The sequence below is a fragment of the Epinephelus moara genome, chromosome 1, assembly GCF_006386435.1.
Source record: "Epinephelus moara isolate mb chromosome 1, YSFRI_EMoa_1.0, whole genome shotgun sequence".
Taxonomy (NCBI): Eukaryota; Metazoa; Chordata; class Actinopteri; order Perciformes; family Serranidae; genus Epinephelus; species Epinephelus moara.
Window position 1 is genome coordinate 23853400 of NC_065506.1, and position 23723 is coordinate 23877122.

The 23723-nt window shown below is 40.5% G+C and overlaps 1 long non-coding RNA gene across 3 annotated transcripts in view; it reads right to left on the reverse strand.

The window, feature by feature from the left end:
* Window positions 1–23723, reverse strand: part of LOC126396133 (uncharacterized) — a 91327-nt gene that overhangs the window by 35870 nt on the left and 31734 nt on the right. For all 3 annotated transcript variants that reach the window (XR_007570534.1, XR_007570533.1, XR_007570535.1), the window contains exon 2: window positions 13277–13312. This is a non-coding gene — a long non-coding RNA (uncharacterized LOC126396133). The remainder of the gene's footprint in view (window positions 1–13276; window positions 13313–23723) is intronic.

The window sequence follows — 23723 nt, forward strand, 5'->3', positions numbered from 1 at the left end:
GGGAAGAAGGGGAGAGACAGCAAGAGACAGAGAGAGATTGTCCAAGATGGGGGAAGGGGAAGGGCGGGGGGGGCACAGAAAAATGAAAAAGGGGGAAAAAAGCACAGAAAAATGAGTACGGGGAGAGGACGAAGAAAAAGGAGGGGCAGCTGGAGGAGACAGAGAGCATCAGTAGCGCTGTTTGAGCTACCTATTGCATTGTACGGCATTAAAAGCTTTCGATACATGTCGCAACAATGCCATTAACCTAATGCATGACGTCATTAACTTAATGCCTTACACTTATAAATTTATACACATGAAAAATGCATGTGCAGCCTGTCCCAATCTAGATAAAGGATCCTAAACTAATACCATGTTTTAAGAGCTACTTACAATATTATTGTCAATCCACGTCAGACATACCTACAAAATTATATGAAGAAGTTAATATTTATAAAGTATAAGGGTTTTATGGAGCGCCGACTCATAATAATGATCAGTGAAGGCATGTGACAAGTTTATGTTAGTATAAGACAAAGGGGTCACATTACTACGGCTTTGATTTGATTACCTACAGAGCAAAAGACGGAAGCAGCTGCAGCCTGCTTTATCAACAGCAAAACATTGCCCTTTAAAATATTGTTACTTTTGGTAGCATCCTGAAGTTCTTCAATCTTCTGTGCTTTAAAAACATCTGGCACCTCCCTCTCGTTCCACTTAATATGTCATATTGGATCAAATTTGTAAAATGTGTGTGCAATTTCAAACACAGTCCAGGCCTGACAGTTCCAGGAGCCATTCTGTCATTGTGCCATCAATGGTGCACACCATCCAAACTGAAGTGAGAATTCACCGGGGCTCACATATCTCCATGTGTCTCTACCGTGATCTACCTCGATCACTCTTCCCTCACCCCTTCTCCTACCTCTCCTCTCATTTTTTATTTGCACCTCACCTATATCTTGGTGTCTCCTGCTACCACTGTGCATTACTCCCCTTTCATCACAGTCCCTCTTCTTTCCCTTTGACTGGATCTCTCTGTCTTGCCTTCCCTGAACGTCTGATTCTTAAATGAATGAAATGCCATTCCATCAAGATGCCACCACAGCAGTGACACAAAATAGCATTTGTTGCCTTGTGTGTGAAATTCCTTTATGAATTGGAGCCCTCTCTTTTTCCCCGGAGCGTCTTATGAAAGATAGCTAATTGCATGTCCACATTGTGCCGTCAGTCCCTGCTTCCCTAGCGCACCATTCAGAGGCAATTAAAGTGAGCTTAAACAGAGTAAGAAAGTGCGTCATCCTCTTAATGCAATTAAGGAAGTGTGCACACAAACATGCAGTAATACTCTGAAACACAAAAACAGGAACACATAGAAAGAACACAGAATAAAAGACAAATGGAAAAGGTTATTTTATCAGGCAGTGTAAGCTTGTGACTTGGCTTCATCATAAGTGACAGTATCTTTCACAGTCTGGGTTTCATCGCCAAACTAGGGTGTGTTGATATTTTAAAAGGCTAACAATCTGCTTCCTGTTTATATAAATGATAATAGTTTTACACTGAAATACTACTTTTAAAAACTATAAATGCTGTATGAAAATAAAATCATAGTTGCTTTATGTATGTCTGTATGTATGTATACTTGTACTTGCTTTGCCTCCTTAATGTCAGGCATGCACTATAATAAGCAATTCTTAAAATTACATTAAGGCTGGGCAAAATAAATATATATCGATGTCATGTGATATGGGACTAGATATCATCTTAGATTTTGGATATCCTAATATCGTTAAGTGTTGTCTTATCCTTGTTTTAAAGGCTGCATTATAGTTTGGTGACTGTTCTAGCTGCTCTATTAATGACCTTCACCCACTTTGTAATTTTATCCACATTACTAATGATTATTTATCAAAAATCTCATTGTGGAAATATTTTGTGAAAGCTAATGAATGAATGAATACTCAACTTAAGTGACCTCTAGGGCTAAAAAAAATGCCAAAAAGTGCCAAAAATTGCAGTTCCATGAATGGCCACTTGAGGGTGGCTCCAGAAGCGAGATAATTACCATAGACACCCATGTTAAAATGTGTGACTTTACACCAGAAATAATCATCTTTAACAGCCTGGTGCAAAAAACTGTTTTGGTCTCTATAACCAATGTCATCTTCATGACAACTGTACGTGAATGAATTTTTCTTTAAGTCAACCGTTTACATTTTATTAAGGATGGGCCATTTTGACTGACAGGCTGTCTGTGAGGCATCACCACAATCTGAGAGTCAGCTCCACCATCTTGTCCAAATTTGGTCACTTCTCGCTCCAAAAAAACAAACAAAAAAAAACAATGGCAACAGCTGAAAAGTCAAACTCCACAAACTGATGGGTGGTGTCAGGGTAGCTATGTCCAGGGCCGTCGCAACCGGACAGGCAAACTAGGCAATTGCCTAGGGCCCCGAGCTGGAAGAGGGCCCCCAGAGCCGGCTGACATTGGTCCATATTAATGACAATATGATGGAACCCCTATAGACACTGCAACAACGACAACACGTTGGAATCCCCCCTAATGGGGCCCCCTACTAGCTGCTGCTTGCGAGTGGCTAAGTAGGGTGACCAGACGTCCCACATTGTGCAGGACTGGTATCCAGTGACATTTCAGGTATTAGCTGAGCTATTGAGTATCTTTAAGCAGTGAAAGTTATTATTTATTTCTTTTTACTTGTAGGTTAGATGTGTTTATATATGCTGCAGTGATTTGTTTTCCACAGAACTCTACGGTGCGAGCATTTTACTCACATTTGCGACTAAAAATAGTTTTGCGCAAGCAAAACAAATCATTCAGGAGCACGCTGTGTGAGTACAGATTTCAACCAGCAGCAGAAACGAAAGGCGAATCCTGCCGGTTGTGGGTTGAATGGGGGTCACAGACGCCGTATTCCTGTCAAATACGGCGCAAGATAAGGGCTTACCAGCGACGGAGAAGTCCAGCTCCAGGTCCAATAATTTCCTCTTTGTTGATTTCATGACTGCCCAGAAATACCTGAACAGCCGAGCCGTGGCAGCACACAGGTATGTGATGTGTCAGAGGAGAAACGAGCCGTTCACATTTTTCTCTTTGTGGCAGGTAACAGTCCACAAACCTCACCGCACTTTAGGGACTGTTCTTTACTTGTGAAGGGACTGTTCTTTACTTGTCAGGGGAGGAGGGTGGCTGGTTGATTTTTATTTTATTTATTTATTTTATTTCAATCCCACCTATATTAATCACTTATTGATGCTGTTTTTGAAGTATGAATAAGTCAGTAAGTAATTTATTCCATGTAAGTAATTTATTCCATTGAAATATCATTGATGTATTATAGAAAAGTGATTTATCTTTTTATAAGCTCCAAGGTGCCTCGTGCCTGGGGCCCCCAGAGTGTCTTGAAACAGCCCTGGCTATGTCCATTATTTTATACAGCCTGTAAGTCAACATGATATCTGATTCTCTCCATATTGCCCTGCATTTATTAACACTGATTAATCTATAGTGTTATACATGTCTGGTGGTAGACAAACTAAAGCTAAACTCTAACAACTTATAAGTGTGGAAAACCTAACAGGCAAATCACTGGCCACGCCTCCGTGCCAATGTTGAGAAATGGGTGCCTGAATAAAGAACAGTATTACAAATATGTACTGTTGAGCAGAATCACATTTACCAAAAAGGCCTGCAATTGCAAATTCTTTTTTCTGTGGTGACAAATAGTTTGATACAATAAACTGTAAAGCACACATGCAAACAGGCAAACAGGCAGAGGCTGCCTATGACTCACAAGGTGAAATGACAGGCCTCTGGTCACACACAGGTTATTTTCACTGTAACAGTCATGCTCCGACACTTAAAGCCCAAGCCTCCAACATACAGTACGTGATTACAAGCACAAAATGATCAGCTAAAATCAAGCAAGGCTTCATTACAACACTGCGCACTTAAACCAATTTGAGAAGAGAATAGCTGCTGGTTGCAGGGTAATTTTGCATGTGCAGGTGCCTTGTTATTTGTGGGTAAATTCCACCCATCCCTGCTTATTTTGGTGGTGAAGAAATTTAATTTGAGTTATCACAGCGAAGTCATTTTACAGTGCCTATTTAGACAGGCTGGGGAATGGCTTGGGAAATCTCACCCGTGTATCTCTCACTTTGTGTGGTAGCCTCATCTCCTCAATACCTTCATTAATATTTTGTGGAACAGCCAACCACAGCCAACCACAGCCAACTGGTGCTAGAACAGACTAGACGCTGCCCAGTCCATAACAATCTATAGTATAGGAACTAAGTCTTTTTTTAAGACAACACTTCAGTATTAGACTTAATGACTGTATATTAAAATGGACAATGTGTTACCACTTTTTCCAACTGTAGAAAAATGAAGGCAAAATATCCTGCAAACAGCCGCTGCCAAAGTCTGCGCTAAGCAGCAACCTCCAGCGCTAAAAAAAATGAAGCCAACACAGAAGTGCCAAAAACTGCAGTTCTCTGAATGTCCACATGAGGCTGGCTCCAGAAGCAAGTCAATCCCCATAGACACCCATGTTAAAATGTCCAACTTTACACCAGAAACACACACGTTTATATTCTTGGTACAAAAACGGCTTTGGTCACTACAGTTAATATCCCCGATCATGACAACTGTACAGGGGGTGAATTTTTATATAACTCACCCGTTTACATTTTATTAAAGCTTAAAGTTATGTCTACTGATAATGTCCTTGGCTTCTTAGTCAGATCCACCCCTCACTCCTCCACTGCTCCAGCCTCTCACCCCAATATGGTCACCTCTGGCTCCATAAAAAAAAGATGGCAAAAGCCACAATGCTCAAAATGCAGAAGTCCACAAACTGATGGGTGAAATCACGGTAGCTACGTCCATTACTTTTACAGTCCATGGTGTACACAGTAGCGATTTCCGACGTATTGTGTTCCTGCCCATAAACATGTCTGACCAATTGTGAGCAGCGCCACTGATTGCGAGTACAATGATTGGCGCACACAGCTGTCAATCACGTCATCAAATGCCCCTTTTATGGCATCAAATAACTAATTAGAACCAAACTTATCAGAAAAATAAGCACTTAAAAATGCAGCAACTTGATATAACTTTCTAAAATGACAGAAATCATCTTTGGGAAAAATTTATTTGATGTGTATTTTTATCTTTTAGTTTGGCCCATGTACCATCCACTAACATGGAGGGGGCGGGGTTTATGACCTCTACTGCAGCCAGCCACCAGGGGGCGACCCAGACGTTTTGGCTTCATTTTTGAGGAGTTGTCATGTTGTCCATCTTTATATACAGTCTGTGGTTAGACTCCATGCTCTTAACACAGACTACTGCATTACTCCCCCTCTATATACACACACCTACATGAAAGCATGAACACATTCATAGAAATAACTGCTTACATTAGCCACAAGCAATAGTATGGTATACACACACTGCTATCTTTAGTTAGACATGAAGGCTCCATAGTTATTATTGATTGCCTCATTATGCCATATTATTCCCCAGTTGAAGTTCCAAGTCAAGTTCATTGCCATGCAAGTGACAGGACCCAAACTGAGACATCTTGCAACACATTTATCTCATCTGACCTAATCTGCCTATGAGTCACCATTAAACATAGCACACCAATAACAATGCAAGCACTCACACTCACATTGTAACTCCCACACACTGCTAAAAATGATTTCTTCTTTAAGTGTTATATATTTTTTTATTCAGTCCCCAAAGTTGTGTTATTTTTTTGTCTGTCTTACCTTTTCATTTTTGTCCTTTGTCACCAAAATTATATGTTTTTGTCCATGTGCATGTACAGTTTACACACACGCGCACGCGTAAACACACACACGACTGTGAGCAGCAAGTAGTCATACAGGATGCTGTATTTCAGTGGCATTTTGATGCTCTGAGGCCAATTATGGTATTTTTACCTTTTGAGGATTAAATAAAATAATTTTTGTGCAACATTATTTCATTATCTTGTTTAGCATAGAAAAGGTTTCAAGGGTATTTTTGTGTTCTCTGAAACTAATATAAGAAACCCCTTTAAAGATGGGACACTTTTCTTACAGGCCTAAAATAAGGTGTGCCTCTCACTCTACATGTACAGTACAATAATTGACCCAGATGGTAGCAGACCAAAACATAAGGTTATTGGCACTTGCATTAAACTGAGCCATATATATATAGCAATATACTTATATTAAGTATTAAAAAAATATTAAGACCATATATTAAGACCATAATTACACTGATTCAGCTGACAGACTAAAGTTTAAGAAAAGTTCAGCGAGGTCTGCAATGGTTTCCTATGTCTTCATGCCCAAAAATACATTTCACTCTGACATTAAAACACCAAAAGGACACAGGAAGACACACAGAAAAAGAGCAGCACTGCCCTCCTACATTGAGGAGATATGCCCACCCAGTGCTGTGCATTGCGGAAACAAGAAGGTCCGTTCTGTTGGACTACAGATATTTGTTTGTACTGTCAGAGAGCAAGGCTAGGCTGTGGCCTCTGAGCCCTGGGGGGCAGTGGCTCTCTGTGGCAGAGGGGGCCTGCTGTCTGTGTGTCTGTGCAGTACATGGAGAGACACAAAGGCAGAAGCTGTGACCCTAAGGGTGCTCACGGCTCTCTTCAATTAGTATCCAGCAGTGCCTCCCCAAACACACACTCCTCCTCATGCAATTAAAAACCGGGCAGTTTTTTAGACCCCAGAGTTTTTGTTTCCACCAGTATGACCCCCCGATTGTGCCGTCCTTTGACTCTCAAGTATTAAAAAGAAATCTATTTTGTATTTTGAGCAAATAGTTAAATACTGCTGGGTTGTTGATTGATCTGCAGAGGAGAGGAGGGCTGGTATATTAATACTGACTTCCTATTTCCTTCATCTGAGATATACAGTGAAGAAGAGAAAAAGACTAACTTAGACAGTAAAAATATATGTCAGTAAAATATATGATGTGATGAATAACAATCAAGCACTTGCATTTGTATTTTTATAAACATAGATGCAAACCTTAATCGGTTCATTCTAGCAGTTAATTTGGATAAACCAGACTATAATTATCCCAAGACAGATGGAGAAGCATACAACTACAATTCTTTTCACTCTGCAGTTTGCTTAGGGCTACACTCAAGATCTTTTGTAGTCCTGGACGAGCTGGGCTCTAAGCCCCAGGGCATCCTGAAAAGAGCTGAATCTGAATTCACCTCAATCCTACTGTGAGCCCAGAGGAAGCTCACTCTGGTTGGGTGTGCCAAATTATTCTATAATTTAGCCACAACATAGCAGAGTCACTACTTAAACACATGAGTGGTTGACAATCTCCTGTTAAGACCATGCTAAGAAAAAAAAACAATTATTTAGGTCTGGATATAATTGCTGTAATGGCTTTTTTTTCCTCTTAAAGGTTTTGCAGCAATAATATATAAAGTCTGTGTCTGTTTACCCTCTATAGTGGCACATTATTACAGATTTTTTACTGGTTTGAGGGTTTTCTATGGCCCTTGGTTCAAAATAATTATTGAAAATTAAATAAAATGACACATTGTCACAGAAAGAAAACACATTTACAACTTTGTATTCCATGTAAAAAATGCAGTATATATTCTGTGAGACAGAGCTGCATTTAAAACCTTGTTCATCACAATTTGCTATGTAAACAAAGGCCCCAAACAACTATGAATATCTGCAAGATGTAATTATAAAAGTCCAAACAAATAGGTTTCATATTCCATGAAATAGTAGACTCTCAATATGATTTAGTAGCATATTCTGTATTTCTAGGAATATGCTGAAATAGCTCTCCGAGCCCTGGCGAAAATGCATTTAAAGATTTCTAGGAATCTCTTGTTAAAAGTGTGGTGGATTACTTGTTTTAGCTGGTTTCCAAAATTGTGCCACAAGACTCCCAACGGCAAGTGGACAATAACAGAGCAGACATACAGTACATGCCGACTATTCATAGCTGCCTTACAATGAACTACTTGACTGCAATGGGGGCTTCGCCACCTCTGTTATACAGCCAGCACAGTCACCATCACAACCTATTCTGACACCAAATGTAAAGTCCAACTGCCCTCCAAATCCCTCCCAATTATAAAAGGTCCTTGAGTTGCTGTTTTGCCCCCTCTCCAGCTCCTGTCTGATTACTGAGTGTGGGGCGAGCTGCGCAGGCAATCAGCCGCAAAGCGCAGAGGACCAAGAGGACTGGGGGAAAAAAATCAAATCCAAAACACTGCAAAAAATAAACTTAAGGGGGACTTCTGGACCGCAATTACAGGCCATCCAGCCAGGCCTCTGCTCCAGCAGTCAAGAGCTGCCGTGATTTCCGACAGAAAAGGTTATTAGTTTTTATTGGAGGAAATAGATGCTGGGTGGCTTTAAATGGCACAGTAATGCGGGGGGGCTGGAGGGAGGCCTCCTGACCCAGGTCTCCCAAGGGTCCCATTGCGCTGCCGGAGGGACACACAGAAGCCATCACACACCCTCTCCCCTTCCCCCAGCCCTCGTGCCCTACAGCTCCTGCTTGAACTCCAAGGCAGTGCCCTGGTCTTTGGCCTTGAACTCAACCCGGACACCCTCTTCTTTCTTTTTTCTGACATCCCTCTAAACATTAGCGTCATTGCTGATGAGGTTTCTAGAGCCTCACCTTGTTTCTCTGCCCTCACTTTACAGGTGAAAAACACTGTCATCCTCTCAGTTTTAATATTTTATCATACTTAGGTTTGTGGCTATTTTAAGACATTTTCTTTGAAGGCTGTGATGCAATCATCTGCAGTTTTAAAATATTCAGTGATTTGTACAAAACCAAAATTAAATTGACAAAAAGTGTTTCTCACTAAACTGAATTGAGTTAAAAAAACAAAACAAAAAAAAACAACAATGTTGACACGGCTTTATTTTAAACATTCCCTTTACATTGATTGTCTGCCACATAAATTTTATCACTACATTTTCAAGCTGTGTTTGTGTATCTGTACACACACACACGCGTGTGCCCATGCCTCCAACATAGCAGCGGCACATGTGAAAACATTATCAGTGAGCACGGCGGCTGCGTGTTTGCTTGGCTCGGTGTAATGACTGCCTGCAGATTTCCTGTCACGAGCACGTGAGTCTGCGGCTCCAGAAGGAGAAGAGAAGTATGCAACCATATTTGCCTTTGTGCTGGGCTGCCAGTGTGTGTACTCTGCTGTGTGTGACGTTATTTCAGAATGTGTAAGCTATGATCTGCCTGCGCCAGATGAAGTGCTCTCCACAGGCGTTGGTGTGTCAGTGTCCAGTGATAGGCAGTAATCAGACATGTATGCTTTTATCAGCCGGAGGAAATATACAGAAAGGTTTTTAATGATTGGAATATTATTCCGTGCATGTGATGCAACATCTCACTCTTTTAGGTGTGTAAAATGCAATTACTTTGATTATGAGTGTGTGTCAAAATATGTCACTGTATGTCAAAGTAGATAATATGTTAATGCTACCTTTTGTGACTGTGTGCACGCATGTGTGCTTGTCTTCATTGTGCTTGCTGCCCATACTCTCCTCTCCTAATCTGTATTCAGGGCAGGTAGGCTCCAGCACGGACCCACAGCTCAGTAACTAATGGAGGGGCTGATGGGAGCCTGATGACGACCACAGGGCCATTTGTACACACACACACACACACACACACACACACACACACACACGCTCTTAAGCACACACACACATGCACATAAAAACACAAACACTATGGTCATTTCCAGCCACATCTGCACCCTGCATCATGCAGCTGGTAGCCAGGTAAGTTAATTACATTGACCATTTAATATTGGTGATTTTTTTTTTCCTTCCCTCATTGTACAAGTGATGCAACATGATAAATTTTATCATCTTTCTAAGTAAGCGAGTAACAATTAGAGCACGAGGCATCATCCTCCTCTGCCTGCGTTGATTTCGCCGCTGCTGTTGTTGCTGCTGCTGCTCAGATTTCTGCCTTTAATTGCCTCCGCTGCAAACTTTTCCAGCGAACCACTGCCCCTCTAAGTTGATTGCCAGGAAGTGCAGGGAATTAGAAAATTAATGTCACACCAGGGTCAGTGCATTGGAGTGGCACACACACCAACTAGCACAGCGTGATCGCTCTGTTACCTGCAACTAGGTGTTTACACATAAATAACATTTTGTTTTGCAGATTTTTTGGAGCTAATTCACAGCATAATAGTCCAGCTGCCTAACACAGATGGTTAAATGTAGTCACATCTGTTTTTACACAAATAACACAAACAGAAACCAAAAGCTTTCCCTCAAACAAGAGAAAAAGAGTCAAGTGTAAGGTCATTCGAGTCAAACGTGTACCTAAAGACTACCCTCTGAAACTTCACAGCTCTCTTTCATGTACCAGCAAGCCTGTTTCCATCCACTTTTCTCCTGTCCTCTCATGTTCTGTCTTGACATCTTCTCTCATGCACTATTTGGATCTCCTCTGGTCAACTTTCCCTTCCTATCTTTTCCTTTCCTTTCATATCTTTTCCTTTCCTTTCCCTTTTCCTCCTCCTCTTCCTCTGCTGAGCTCGGGCCAAAGAGCTGACAGCCAGTGACCTAGGGGCCTCCGAGGCTCCCAGGGAGAAAGGTAATGGGCCCAACCCCGGAACGCACTCTCACTCTCGGCACACATGGGGCTGCCGGCAGCTTTGATCCAGTAGCCCCTGCTTGGGTCTCCTGACGCCTGGTGAGGAAATTCATAGGAACAACTGGAAGAGGCCTGTGTTTATTCAGCTCCTTTAATGAGTAGGGAGACGGATTATCGGGGGCCTAGATCTCCCCAAAAAAACACAAGGAAAGAAAACTGCTGCTCCTTCCAGATGTTGCTCTATCACCGGTCACTCCGAAAGAATCCGAGAGAGAGGGAGAGAGAGAGAAAGGGAAGGCTTATGTATGCAAGAGGGAGAACTAGTGGTCGGCAGGAGAATTTCCTAGTGTTTTCTCTGTTCTTCTGTCTGGCCAGATGTGGGAGCTGGCCAGCCCTCTCTGGGTGAGCCCAGAGGAGAGCAGCCGCCCAGGCGCAGTGGGGAAAGCTGGGGGCTCAGAGAGGGAGCTTGCAGACATGTGTTATTTTTTGGTGTTGGTGTTGGAAGGGGGGGGTTAGATGGTGTAGGTTACCAAAGCTTTCAGGCATAAGCTTTACTTTAAGCAATTTGTGCTGTCTTAAAGAGAAAAAGAAGCTATTTCCTGAGCCTGTCATACAACCTCTAATGTGTTATTTTTTCTTTTTTTTTTTTTTTTACACATAGCCTCATTGTAATCCTCATTAACGTAGCGAAGCAAGTGACGTGGGAGCAGACGTACGAAGCCGGTCTGTCCCGGGAATTGAAACAGAAGCCTAATTCACACATAGTCTAGCATGTGACTACAGGTGGTGGACAGACAAACGGAGCCCCAGTAATGGTAACGCCACTTTACCTGCAGACACAGGGCAGACTCGGACTGTGTGTCAGGCCCTTGACCCCTTCGCCAGAAGAGTGACCAGATCAATACGTCTCTCTATTGTCAAACCATTTAGGAGAGGATTACGGGTCAGTCGCTGGTCACAGATCCTCACACACAGAGGGCAAAGGTCAGTCTGCGGTGCACATTTACATGTGATTTCCACACATCAGATCTTGTTAAGGGTATCACCTGTGGTAAAAACTGCTTTGTAATGTATTCTTGTCTGGGCCGAGCTCATTCAAACCCTTGCGTGCTCTCTTTAAGTACCATTCGAAAATCAGCCACTGCTGTAATCTACAGAACCAGACTGTCCTCACCTTTGACCTCTGAACTGCTAACCCCATAGGTTCAAGGTCAGGGCAGTGACAAGTTGAAGAAGAGGTGTTCACTGTGTGTATCTGTGTATGTGTGTGAGAAAGCTAATGATAGGTCAAGTTCACTTGCAGTACAGTGTGCAAACATGAGGATGCTGACAGCTAAATGACTCTGCAATGGTTATCCAGATCCATGTGTATGTACATATCCATAAAGAACCACTGTGCCCGCGTGCAATCAAACAAATGATCATGTACATGCAATAAGTGTTCTTCACAGCTATAAAACTACACTTGAGTGGTTTATTGAATTAAACAAAATAAAACACCATCAGTGGTGTTGATTAGTACATCTGCTCAGCACGAACAGCTAATTAGAAAGGATTGCTCGAATTGTCAGTTATATTAAACCATCATAAAATTATCGCACAAGAACGACTCGTATTTATATAATTATCAGCATGCCTTAAATCCAGTCCGGCTCTGACATAAGAAACTTAAAATGCCGAATGTGTATCTAAGATGTCAATAAACAAGTCTTCAGCGAGATATAACAATTTAATCAACCATCACTGCACATGAGATAGCCTGTGAGGGCAAGCTGCTGGCTTAATTTGATTTCTTATTTTCTTAAGATTTAGATCATTGCACACTTCACTGATAATACATCCTCCTCTGATGTTTAATTCCTGATAAATTCCTCTTTATTTATTTAATTACTCCTATTCCTCAAGTGACTGTGAGATGTGAATACTGCTTGTGGAAATATAGCGTTAAAAATATAACAAATGCTGTAAAAAGCAGCACAGATTTTCATATTAGTATTAAGTAAACAGAAGAAAAAGTTATTTAGCATTAATTACATCTCGCTTCTACTGACTTATTTTATGTTTTTTTATACGCCAAGGTCCTATCATGTTTCTAAAAAGACAACGAGAAAGATTAATATATTAATTTATACCATGATTAGGTCAAGAACTAAATGAAGACTTTCTGATTATATGTTTACTCAAGCTACCTTGAGACAAATTATATAAATATCTATTAATTTGTTCTTCAGAATAATTCTCATTAATGGATTGTAAAATACTGGCAGTTTGAAAAAACAATGTAATTAAGAGGAGAAAATGAATCACACCTCGGTTTACTTTTAATCATCATCAAATTTACCTGTTCTACCCAAAAATGATTCCAAAAATATTACCTAAAAGAACTGTCTTTTTTTATTTTTTACAATAATAGGGTATGGTTTAAAATTGATGGTATATGTGCATGTAATGGATGTTTCAGTAAAGACTTAACACAGTCGCTCATAATTTAAACGTTTAAGTTCTCAAGGCTTTGTTTAAAGATTAAATCTATAACATACAAACTTTCCTCAAAGACAGTCTTTCCCCTAAAGTCTCATACATGTGGTGAAACAACAATGAGAGGGAAAAAAAAAGTTTCAAGGAAACACTTACCAACTGTGAAGCAGAGGAAAAGCTTCCCTCACAGTCCTGCAAAACATAAGAGAGATGCATCATTGTCCACGGGCTTCAATCATCCTGTATATCCTTCAAACAATTGTCTCGACGAAAACAAAAGTAAAACACAGGTCTCGCGGTTCGTGTTGCTTTATTACAATTACAATTCATAACCTTTTGCCAACATCCATCTTATTGACCAATAATACCTGCCCCGAGGCTGTACTAAGCTTGCAACAAGATCTTCTGTATGAATGGATAAAACCTGAATAATCTGGCAAATCACAGACAGCCATTATCATCATATTGTTATTTTGTACTCATTTCTGTCCGCAGGCTCTGTGCTGTTTGTTATGAAGTTATATTACAACCTGAGGATAAGAAAAGGACACTGCAGACCTATTATGCATAAAATACATAAAAGCATTGCATTTATATATGTAAATCAAAAACTACTCCCCTTTTATACATCTACTGCATTCTAATGTCATTCAACACACTTTCGTTTAGCAGCTCAGACACACACACACACAAAAACACAAACAGACTCTAGCTCATTGTTCCTCAGTTATCCAAAATGTTAGGCCTCCTAAAGTCACTGCACCTCAAGCAATGACTGACTCTTGTCACCATGCTTATATAGTGAATGCTGCCCACTGTAAAACACTGCAAAACTCTGCCCACTCAAATACAAAATGTTTCAAAAACAGCCTTTTCTCCTCTGCTACAATGGACATTGCATTTGTAATATATGTCAATACGCTTTCTTATTCTGTTTATCTTACGAAGTGTAAAAGTGTGAGAGCGATGCATGACCCATTGTCATAAACACATAACACATACAATACCAAGTAAATCAACATACTGTACCAAGAGCAGAAGGCTAGCTGTGGCCGTGTGGTTGGAAAATTCAAACTTAAAGTTGAAAAAAGACAATTTTCGTGAGGCAAAATCTCAACCTTGAAATCACAACCTTGAGAATAATTTCTTTTCTCCTTTCATTTCTTATGAAATGATTTTTGACAACACTGCAGATTCCTCAGTGAATAACAGACCATAGTTTAATTTTGGTGAATAAGCCACAGCTTAGCATAATTGCTAGCTTGGCACTGGCAGAAGTTCTGCCTCAAGATGCTATGAATAAAAGACAAACATACAAATTAATTCATTAATAAATAGAGTGTAAAAAAAATTAAACACAAAACATAGTGGGTTTACTATGACAGGAGGGGAAATTAATCTACAGTATTCCCTGCAGTGCTGACATTCCGACTTCATTTTGAATTATTAGTGTTATTAATGCCGAGCTAAAACCAACACTTCCCTGTTTCTCTGTACAGTACGGTGTGATGATGCTATAGCCTCAATCAGCCTTTAACCCCTGCCCTTAGACAAGGTAAAGGCATCCATTCCCCTGACTCCAGGTCAGTAAGTAAGCTTGTATTTTTGGATGGCTGCTGCCGATTGTGTATGCACTTTAATAAGCGAGCTGCAGGTCAGGCAGATTTATAGGCCCATGGTGGGGTGGAGGGACCGGACTCCCTTGGCCTCCAGCTTCCCTCTGCGCCATTACGCCAGAGTGAGATATAGTGGGATATTGATCCCAATGCCACTTCATTTCGCAATAACTATTACACGATATTCTCCCGGGCTGCGCGTGGCTGCTGATTTATGCTGCCTTGCTATTTACATTAGCAGTAAGTGTTTTTCTATACCAACTGAGGAGGGTCTTACAGCCACACAAACGGACATGTGAACATTCACATGCCATACCATACCTGTCTTTTTGCTGCCTTTGATGCCTTTTCACACTAGCATGGGTGCTTAACACACCGCTGCCTGCTAGGTGAGTAATGGAAGATACAGACATAAACATATTGAAGAATACATCCCAGCCTTCATTACAGTTGCGCAATTGACCTTGAGGCAATGTTATTCTCCTGTGTTATATCTTATTTAAAATACCTGCTTGATCACATCCACTCTTTAGAACGCTATTATATTCAGGGAGATGTTTTTGAATTATTTTATTCCCACTTGCTGGTTGGAGTGGTGTACAGTCGGCGTAATGAAAGCAATCACAAAAGAGATGACTGCAGCATGTGTGTGGAGAAACAAAATCATAATTTGTGCTAAATAGTGAATTGTATTTGCATTTTGATATTACATTTATCTAACACATCAAATGGCTTTACAGCACATCCACCCTCATACTGTGTAGAGCAAGTACAACTAAAGTGAGAGCTAAAACGCAGAAGGAATCTTTGCTGCTGTTCGCACTCTGCTGCTGTGTGAAAATATGTCTTCGCCAGAAACAAATTTAATTGAACGCTGCCAATTTGCAAATTATATCACATGAACGAAACTACTGCCATGATCAGGACAATTAGGATAAGCAGCCTGTGCCTCCTGAGCCCGCACCGTCACCAGCTGCATACTCCAGAGCTGGGTCTTTGCCAAAGTGGCTTCCCTTGCAGTGCCAGGCTGGTGCTGAGTGTTTGTTTACACACAGAGGAAAGCGGTGTCAATGGCAGAGTAGGAGACATGAATGGGGAGGAAGGGTGGGAGAGAGACCCTGTTAGTGCTGACATTCCCACAGGCAGCCCCCACGGGGGGCACTGCGCCTCAGATGCCGCCACTGCTACATTGTGCCACAACAGAAAACAAAAGGACTAATGACCCTTAATTGCTCTGGAGCCGTTTAAAATCAGATGAGTGTTGCCTAAACTGCAGTATGTAAATCAAATCCCCCTCCTCGCCCCTCTTCCCGATCTACCCCCTAAGCTCTCTCCCCTGGCACAATCAAGTCTTTTTCTCATAAGGGGGCGGGCAGCTTAGCAGGCTCGCTGCCAAGTGAGGGGAGCTGGCAAGCGTGGTAATGTGCAGACACTTGTTGCTACAATGCCTGCCTGTTACGCCAGCACATGGTAGAAATGGGGCGACGGAGGGGTGTGTGTGGGGAGCAGATGGGCATACTATAGCCTCCACGTGCTTCCAAATTAAACATGGTAATAGAAAAGAAGTGTGCTCTGCTCTCGGCTTTCAAAGCTGACAGACACTGCGTGCATGTCCCATTCATTAATAGGTCCATTCATATGCAACACGAAGTTTGATTGTACACAAATGTCCCATTAGGGAGGAAGGGCTTGGTTAGTGAATGCAAGGCAGGGTGTGTGCGTGTGTTTCTGCAAATGCAGTTGCTTCTGCTTGTTTGCATGCATGTTTGCATATCTCTGAAAGTGACAGAGTTCGCTTTGTGTATGCTTAAAGGGATTGAGTTGAGTTTGGTCTAGAGGTTATACTAAAGATAAAATGGATGAGGATATATTAATAAAAAAAATTATAATTACTGCTCAACTGTTGGTTAAAGTATTTACAATTATAATGATAAAAATGAAAATAAAAAAGAAATAAAAAAGGATAATCTTTTAAGACGAGATGTAAGCATTGACGATATTTAATCATTATATATTATGTACCAATAAGAAGACAACAGAAACAAATAAATCTCATGAAAAATTGTTGAATAATACATTTCTAAATTCAGAGAAGAAAACACATTTGGGCTGTGAGTCTTAATCAGAACAGACTGTAAGTAAGCAAATAACATCAACAGCTGAGTTCAACTATCAATGTTGTCTCTGGGACTGAGCCTCAGACCAGGAAGGTGCCTTTAAGCCAGTGACCCAGTGAGAGATAAGCGATGTCCTCCTGCACCCCTGGGTGTCCCACTGCTCCCACCACTCCCATTAACACCAATCCTTAATGCATTTCCCATATCTGCATGCTTTTCTGCTGTATGGAGTCTCCGGTGATTTAAACACAGCAACAAACCTGTCCCATTTTCAGAGTGACATTATTGATAGACTGTCACTTCAGATTGTAGGTAACTGCTAATGGTTATTTTATGGTGCATATGTCAAATCTGATGTGCAGTTTTTTATCATCTCGTCTCTTACCCTGCCTTCCTGTTTGATTTGATTGTAATGATTGCTTCAGGATCATTGTCAAACTTTTAATAAAAACAAACAGAAATCCCTTACTATGTAATGACATTAACAAAATTGACCTCATAGGAAAAGGACCTGTCAAGTACCACAGCAAAAATAAGCTTTTTTTTTCTTTCTTTGAATGTGTTATTGATTGTAACACTTTATCTTATTATGACTTGTTTGTATTGTTCAACTTAATCGTGGCATAATATTCAGCATTCTGCTGTGAAGAATAGAAAAGACTGATTACTCTTCCTCTTGTAAACAAATAAATACAAATCTGAAAATTTATCGCAGCTGAATCTGAGCAATCAAACATTGAGAGAATGTCTTTTGTTTCTATGTCCAACATGCTGTTTTTTAAAAAAAACAGCTCCCCAAACAGACCACCACCTCTTCTTCACCCCTCCACTCTTTATCCACTCCAGTGTTTTCTCCCTGTGAACCTGTATCCCCTTTTGTCGTGGATTAGCCTCCATACTTGCGTGAACAAAGACTCAGTCAGCATGTGTTTATGTGTTGGTCCATGTGTCGAGTGAAGAGGGGACGTGTCTCCCACTTATGTCCGGATCTTAGAGGACCCCAATTTGTTAGGCATTAATCAGAACACCTGCTCAGAGAGCACCCTGTGTCAGTGGCTCACTTTGTGTGCCAATGGTTTCCTGGCTGCGTCGCTTTTTGTTTCACCACTTGAGTCATCAGTGTTGTTTGAAATCAGTTTAACGATTGTGCCTGAGACTGATTTGAGTATGCAAATGCCACATGGGGAGAAAAGTAGTAAGCAACATAAAGAGAAAGAAGACAGGAGAGGGGCAAAAAAGGGCCAAGGAAATAGGAGCTGGGTACTGAGCATTCCTCTGACATTTAAGAGCAATAAGTCATCAAGTGTGGTTCCAGCAGATGGCTGTAAACAAAAAAAAAAAAAAAAAAAATGAATTTGGCTCAACACCATAACAATGACACCATCCTGCTCCTTGCTGAAGGACAAGGCATGCAAGAGAACAATGTTTGAAGGAAGAAAAAAAAAGAGTAAAGCGCTATAACAGGACAAGGAAGACTAGGTCAGAGAGCAGGCAGGAAAGAAAGGGAGTACAAGAAAGAGGTAGCAGAGGAAACAAATGAATAAATTCATGGGGCACAAAATGAAAAGAAAGATGGAGGGGAGTGGAGTAAAGGAAGGGGGTTGGAGTCATCAGCGGAAGATTTTTATTGTCCGGACACAGGAGATGCACACAAAAGCACTGGGAAGATTCAATTAAGTATCATATGCAGTGACCTTATTGCCATGGTTACGGAACAGTGGAAAATATTAATCAAGCCTGCACTTGCAACATGAAGAAAGATGGTGGAAGGAGAGATGGAAGGAAGACAAAGATGGAAGGCAACGAGAGAGACAGAAGGTGTTAGGAGAGGGAAAGAGGATGATGTTACCATGTCTATATGTGTTAAAGCGTATTTGATCTTATGTTTAAGTGAATACAATTCCAAATGTCCACGACTGTCCACTCCCAGCTTTGGACATCTGCATGCTGACATCGAACATGGCATTTTTGACAGTGGATTTTCGATTCCTTTGTCGAAAACATATTTTTAAATGGAAAAAAAAAATGCTACCATCAAAACTCGTCTGGCTCACATTTGCACAAAGAGGAGTCACAAATGTGGAATGAGCTCAATTCAGAACTCATTTCATACAGGGGTGAACTCACTTTTCAGATCAAAAAGATTTGTTTTAGCTCCCTCTCTGTATTTCAGGTTGAATTTCATGTGCCCAAATGTCTGTTGATGCTTTCTTAGGGAGGGGAAAAAAAATCTAGAATCCATCACACAAGAGTGAATTCATTAATAACAAAACTCGCAAATGTTTGCCACATGAAAATGAAATGTTTTCATCCATCAATGTGCTTTTTTTCTGTGTAATGGTACACTTGCACATGGTTCTAAATAAATCCTCTAAAAACCAGTGCTTGCATATTGTTACAGACTGAAAAATTATGACGATCGTTTTCAATCATATTCCATTATGATGTTCTTCTCAGTCACATTTCCCTGCACACTGCGGAAGGGGAAAGTTGAAGATTGTTCTGTTTGATGAAGCTGTAGAGTGTTTGCTCGCTGTCTGCAGGGACTGTCTTGAAAACAATCTATCTGAAACTCCCCTGCTGAGCAAAATGTTAAATAAACAAAGGCGGGGATAAACAAAATCCCTCCATTTCAATGTCACTGAGAAGAAAGCTAACATTTTAATGCTGCGATTGTGAAAAGGAGGTGGCAGCCATAACGGGATCATCGTTTAAACTTTGGACACAGTGAAATATTTTTTCTCAAAATAGTTAATTATATACATGGTGGCTACAAAAATATAATTGTTGTACTTGCTTCATTCATGAAGCAGTAAAATAATCTCTCGTCCCCACTGGTTTTCCAATTTGCTTTTCCTTCAGGTGGAACAACTTTAGACTTCTCCTGATATGATAATAACATTTTTTTCTTAAATTTCATCCTATTTTGTAGTTCAGTTTTTGAAATTTACAAGGAAAATAAAATCAAACTTATTAGGCTTGATACTAACATACTTTTTGAAAACATATATAGTAATTTACCGTGTAAATTCGTTTTGGTCACGTAGAAATACTTATGTATAGTAAAACAGCATGACAGTGTAAATTACAACTCAGCGTAAAACTACAGTGTAAAAAAATTAAGATGGTATTTTTGTTTACTATTCTCTTTAACCATTGTTTAAGTTGTACTAAGTCTCCTTGAGTACTGTGGAGTACCCCTTGGTACTGTCTTTAGCCCACTGATTTTTCCCATTTAATGTTTCCAGTGGGATATATTGTCCACTGAAACAACATCAGTATTCATTGCTATGCTGAAGACACTCAGTTGTATATCTCTATCAACCCTAACAACATTATGCAATTAGACAGTCACTATTAATGCTTCATTAAATCTGGATGACACAAAATGTCTCATAATTAACCTAAGATAAATCAGAGTTTCCATGATAATTCTGTATGTCTCGAATGCAGTGAATAAAGTGTCATCTTTGATAACAAACCATAAGTGGATACATGTAAAAACAAATGAATACTATGGTTTCTTGCTGTGGCACATGGTTTAAAATATTAACCTGAACCAGGACACTTCATTAATGCTTTTATTACATGGTGGCTTGATTGCTTTCACGCTTGCATTTTTTTCTTCACTCAAACAGTGATTTACACTGAAATTAACCCAGAAAAGTGCAACCAGAATCACAAAGCAAGGAAGATATTACTCCTGTCTTGGTGGCTCCAATATCCACATGCCAAGGACGACTGCACTTCCTTCATAATGGCTCCTTTCCTGTCTGAGGAAATTAAGCAGGTCACTTGACTGGCATCTTTCAAACTCAATTAAAACGTGTCAGCTTTGCTTTTACTTGAACTGCATCAGTGTTTCTGTGAGTGCCTATGTTTCAGAATGGTTTTAAATACTTCACCCACCTATTCATGTTCATCTCACAGTTTTCTTTGCTCAATTAATGACTTAAATGTGTAATCAATTATCAAAGTTGTTGTGAATTAATTTTGTGTCAGTCCACTTACCAATTAATTGAATAATCATAATTTCAAGACATGTAGGCATGTCATTAAAGCATTAGAAAAAGTTTTAAATTTTACTTTACAGTTAGTAAACTCCAGTGAAAAACTTAATATTAAGCTGCAACACAGAACTTGGACGAGAGAAGTTTTTAAACAAGTTGGCGCAAGTTGGTTCTTTTACAAGTGATTTGAAGAGTGACAGGCAGTGGTCATGCAGGAAATCAGCCAATAAAGTCATAACTGAGTGATTTGAGTTCAACATTGGTTCCATCCCCTGCCTACTCTAATCCTGAGCCCTAGTGTCTGAATTTTCCCCAGCCCATCCCTGTGGCAGTGCCTGCAAGGACCTATGGGTGAGACACAGACTGAGGTGTAACAGCAAAGGGCCTGAGCAGAGTGGCTGTTAAAGTGCCTGATGTGACCATGACCACTTCCAGAAACAATTTAATTCCACAGCTTCAGCCATCTCCAGCTGATCTACTCCTCCAAGGTCATTAACTGTGCCACAGAAGGTCACATGATTAATGAGTGACAGACCCTCTGGTGCAATAACGTGTATGAACGTGGCCCATTAATTAGACAGGGGGGCCAGAGAGAATGAATGGCCAGGGACAGCTTGGCCCCCTCACAACCCTGTCCTTCCCAGACCCCATTTTTCATTTTCATCTGCACATACAGACACATATAACCACTCATAATATTCCCCAAATACCAGGTATTCTCTTAAAAAACACATCAACTTAAAAACTTTACCAATATTTTTAACAGGACTAACATCTCAATAGTGACATTTCATGATAACACATAAACCAAACACACAAGAAAAAAAAAAACAAGAGGTTCTCTGAGTCTAAATGGCCGTGGTTCAGTGCAACTACATAGGTCCAACTGCTGCTTAGAAGTGCTATGAGCATTGGCCTCAGGTTGATCTGGGTATCAAGCATCAGAACGTTGTGTTGTTGCAGTCCTTTTCCAGGACTATGATAAGCACTCTGCATTACTGAGGGCAATCTCCAAGAGGAAATGAAACATTCTGCTGCCACAGACTGGCTTTATTAGAAGACAACAAGTCCGGCCTCTCAGGATATACAGATCAGGAGATTTAATTGATGCTGACTGACTGTCAATGCACTCCTATAGCTGGGAGAAACAAGAGTGTTTAACACTGCTCCATTGTAAATAGTATTCATTTCTCAGTCTAATCAACTTAATGCAATTCCAATAAGTCCATTTCTTAGAGTGGCCGTGTTGATTTGAAACCTCATAGCCCTGTTTTATTTTCACCAGTGCCAACAAATGTAATGGCTGCTAAGTATATTGGGCAATAATATAAGAATGCTCTACATCCAGTGCATGCATTTCAATTTTACCTTGAGGTCATAGCATTATGGATATACCCCAGTGGGGTCATTAATCATAAATATGTACACTGTATGTAATAACAACCGGTAGGGAGAAATAGACTTCAGGGAAGGTTTCAGATGAGGACTTGTGTAAGACCAGGGGACACAATGGCTATCTGTGTAAACAAATCTCATCAGTTCACCCACTGCACCTGGGTCAGTGTTTTCCCAAAGCTAGCACACAATCAGGCGGTTCGTGAATGTATACAGAGGTACATATTTCCAATTGTCATTGCCCCAGAAACATAATAAGCAGTGACAGGGTGAGCCAAATTCACTCAGTGCACAACCAGGAAAACAACATCTCTTGGAAACAGGAAAAATACGAAAGACGTCGAGATATGTGTGGTTGTGTAATGATGTTTTATCCTTAGATGAATTCTAGGTCATAGGATACTTATCTGTAGTTATGAATATGGAGGAATAATAATTTATGAGGCATGCTGATAATAAACATAATTTTGAAAGGTACTGCTGACATTTTTACACTACTTTTTATAAATGAACAACAAAAATAAAATAAAAAAATATTCTTGCATCTTATCAAACATTCAGAGAACCCCTTGACCCTTCTGAATAAAGCATCTCTCTGGAGATTTGACACACATCTCTCAGCACAGATCTGAAGACAGTCATGAATGTTGTTTGCCCTCTGATATATTTTTAATATTCAGATCATATCAAATATGTCCTCTTTCAATAATTGATCTATCTATCTACTAGCAACATAACACATGCTGAGCTTTGGCATGTGATTTCTATGCCCCAGTCAGTATATCTTCTTCCCTCTATTCAGTATGATAGGGAGAGCTCCGGCTGCTCCCTAGATGTGATGCACTTGGCCAAGGGAGCTACCCCGGGCATGCTCCGACGAACCCTGCGACCACAAACTAGCGCTCGGTCCGTAACACTGTAAAGCTGCATTTGTTGTGTTCAGGCTCAAAATCAGAGATGAAGACGCACCAGTGGCGCAGCTTGTAAGAAAATTACTATGATTAAATATTTTTGTCCTTGTGTTAATTGTTATTAAATATTCTCTGTGTCTCTGAATCAAATCACACAAGCAATTTAGCAGCTGTAGCAAATAACTGAGGAACATAGCTTGTATTTACAGTACACTGCACTCCATGTTAGCATCCTGCCTGACTAAAACAGGTTCATTTGTTTAGGTCATACATGCACTTACGCATTTTAAAATGACAGACACTGTAAAAGCAAATATCCATTGTGTAAGATATGTACTAAAACATTTTTTTCTAAAGGAACACAGTGCAACACAAACATATCAGAGTCTAATGGAGTGAGTGTTTTTCATTCTGTCTTTTGACCAACAGCATCTCCTGTGGTGGCTCATTTCCTTAGTGCAAGAGGTTCCCACCCTCCATCGCAGCCAGGCTTCGGGGGGCATGGTGGAGAGAATGTGAGATGGAGGGAAGGAGCAAAGTAGAAGAGGGAAACC